Here is a 3096-nt window from a genome sequence, read left to right on the forward strand (position 1 = left end):
GGATAACAACCATCCAAATGACCGGAGTTGCATGGTCCATAGTCATCAAATTTTCAGCGAGCTGCCAAGCATCATGAATAACAGTTCCTCTTGAGACTTCTCCAGCCTTTAGTTTAACAATTATTTGCTGCACAAGCCGGTCAGCGTTACCGAAAAAGGGTTGCCCCCCGCTTTATATTATAAAGCCAACATCACCACATACATCCGAGCGAACCAATACAAACACACCCACCACGACACACAGCACACACCCAAGGCAAGATACAAAGGTGCCGGGCACCGACACACCACTCGGACGACAACCAAGCAAACTAGAGATGAACCAAGAAGAACTACTTGGAGCCACCGAGGAGGGGTGAGACAGACAAAGACGGAGCAAGGACTCCAGGACGGTGCCTCCCAGAAGGGTACGACCACGGATAGCCGCCACCGTCCGATCCGAAGATCGAGCTTTCACCCAGAGCCACACGGAGGAGTGGGAGCACCGCGACGGAGCCTTCAAGAAGGATACGACGTCCGTGGACGCCGCCGCCGGCGGCCAGTGCGAGGACTGGGCAAGTGATGGACCCCCGCGATCACACCCCTTCGACACCCCCGCTTCGCCCACCACCCGCAGCCAAGCCTTCCATGAAGCCATGGCCACCCACCCGCACCTGAGACGCAGGTTCCGCCCTCGAACTCCACGCCTCCCACCACTAGGGCCGCCGCCCAACATCCAGGCACCCCCAAGACCATCCAAAGAGGCCAGCTTTGTACCAGAGGGACACCCCCGACCGATGTCCCGCGGCAGACGACCCGCCTTGAGCATCGCCGGAGTGCGACAACCTGCACGTGGCTGGGGAAAGGGGGAGGTAAGGGAGCGGACGCATCCGGACCGGCACACCCCCATGCTAGTGACGGGTGACCCGAGCACGTCGGCGCCACCCATTCCTCCAGCAACCTCCCCACCGGACACACCCCTGTGCCGCCCCATCTCAGCAGCCGTCACAGAACAGCGCAAAGCCACCGTCGCAGACCCAGCCACCGGCGAGGAGGACCCCCAAGGACCGCCACTGACCACCAAGAAAACTCATCAGGGAGCCCATCTGCGCTGCCGCCGTCGTCCAGTCGGCGGGACGCCTGGATCCCAACCAGCACGCCCACCAGCCACCGCTGCTGCGCCTCCACCACCACAAGCCGTGGCCACGGTAGGAGCGGACGCCCGCAGCCCGCGCCGCCTGGGCCCAGATCTGGCCATCTGTCGCCGCCGGAGCCCACCGCGCACCACCGCTGCTGCAGCCCCTTCACGCCGCCGCCCATAGCCCGCGTCTCCGCCGCCGTCTGCTGCCGCCGCGCCGCCACGCCCCGAGCCAATGTCGCGTCGCCGTCCAACCCTGAGGCCCTTGCCCGCCGGGCCGAGCAAGGGAAGGAAAGTGCCCCGCTGCCGCCAGCACTGGCCGGGCATTGCCCGCCAGTACGTCTAGGCGGCGACGAGGGAAGGGAGGTAGGAGGAGTGTCGGTGTCAAAACCGGCGGATCTCGGGTAGGGGTCCCGAGCTGTGTGTCTAGGATCGATGGTAACAGGAGACGGGGGACACAATGTTTACCCAGGTTCCGGCCCTCTCGATGGAGGTAATACCCTACTTCCTGCTTGATTGATCTTGATGATATGAGTATTACAAGAGTTGATCTACCACGAGATCGTAGAGGCTAAACCCTAGAAGCTAGCCTATGATTATGATTGTTGTTCTTTTTCTATCGACTTTCCTGGCCTCGGTTTATATAATGCACCAAAGGCCTAGGATAACAAGAGTCCTAGCCGAATACGCCGATGGGGAGGAGTCCTTGTCTTCATCGCCAAGTCTTGTGGAATCTTCCTTGTATGCGGCAGCTGTCCGAACTGGCCCATGAGTATACGGCCATGGGGGTCCTCGGCCCAATCTAACAGATCGGGAGATGACGTGGTGAGTACCCCCTAGTCCAGGACACTGTCAGTAGCCCCCTGAATCGGTCTTCAAGTTAGGGATGCTCCTCGATTCTTCTGAACTGTTCTTCATCTTCGGTCGTCGGTCTTGAAAACTGGTTCAACAAATTTTCCCATCATCTGTCTTGAGGATTGCCGAGCTAAATATGACGAGTTTATACGTCGGGTATCCGAGGAGCCCTTTAAGTCTTCGGCCTTTATCAATGCCTTGTTATTTTTATGCCACGCCTCGGGTTTGAAGTTGTTCCCGTGCGGCGGTGTCCTCTTGCATCCGAGCCCCAACGCCGGACTGCATTCGAGGTATCCTTTGCAGCCAAGCACCAACGCCGGACTGTGTCCAAGCTCCAATGCCGGACTGTATCCGAGCTCCAACGCCGGACTATATCCGAGGTGTCATAGATCACCTTGGTTCAAAAAAGTTGAAGGAGTTTAGCTGAGATTAATACCGGAAATGCCCTCTATGGAGCCAGCCATTCAAATCCAAGCTTTATGCTGGACTACCTCCAAGGTGGTGCACCACCTTGGGCTTGGGCTGATTGTTTACGGATTTTATTTCTGATGCGCGTAAATTTATTAGCTGTCAACATGTATAACTAGTAGCCCTCAAGGTGTGTGTCGGTCTAAAACCCGAGATGCACCTGAAGGAAAACATGAAACCGCTGATCCTAGAAGCCCCTGAGACTCAGGTCGATGCGCGAAATCGGCCTGAGCATCAACTCCTAGATCGGTAGCACACGTAGGAATAGAAACGCAGTGTAATATATTAGGGATAATAGTGATCGGCGAACGGGCCCTTGAGAGAGGTGATAACCCACAAGTATAGGGGATCGCAACAGTTTTTGAGGGTAGAGTATTCAACCCAAATTTATTGATTCGACACAAGGGGAGCCAAAGAATATTCCCAAGTATTAGTAGTTGAGTTGTCAATTCAACCACACCTGGATAACTTAGTATCTGCAGCAAAGTATTTAGTAGCAAAGTAATATGATAGTAGTGGTAATGGTAACAAAAGTAACGGTAGCAAAAGTAATATTTTTGGTGTTTTGTAGTGATTGTAATAGTAGCAACGGAAAAGTAAATAAGCGAAGAACAATGTATGAAAAGCTCATAGGCATTGAATCGGTGATGGAGAAT

The sequence above is a fragment of the Triticum aestivum genome, chromosome 1D (assembly GCF_018294505.1).
Source record: "Triticum aestivum cultivar Chinese Spring chromosome 1D, IWGSC CS RefSeq v2.1, whole genome shotgun sequence".
NCBI lineage: Eukaryota > Viridiplantae > Streptophyta > Magnoliopsida > Poales > Poaceae > Triticum > Triticum aestivum.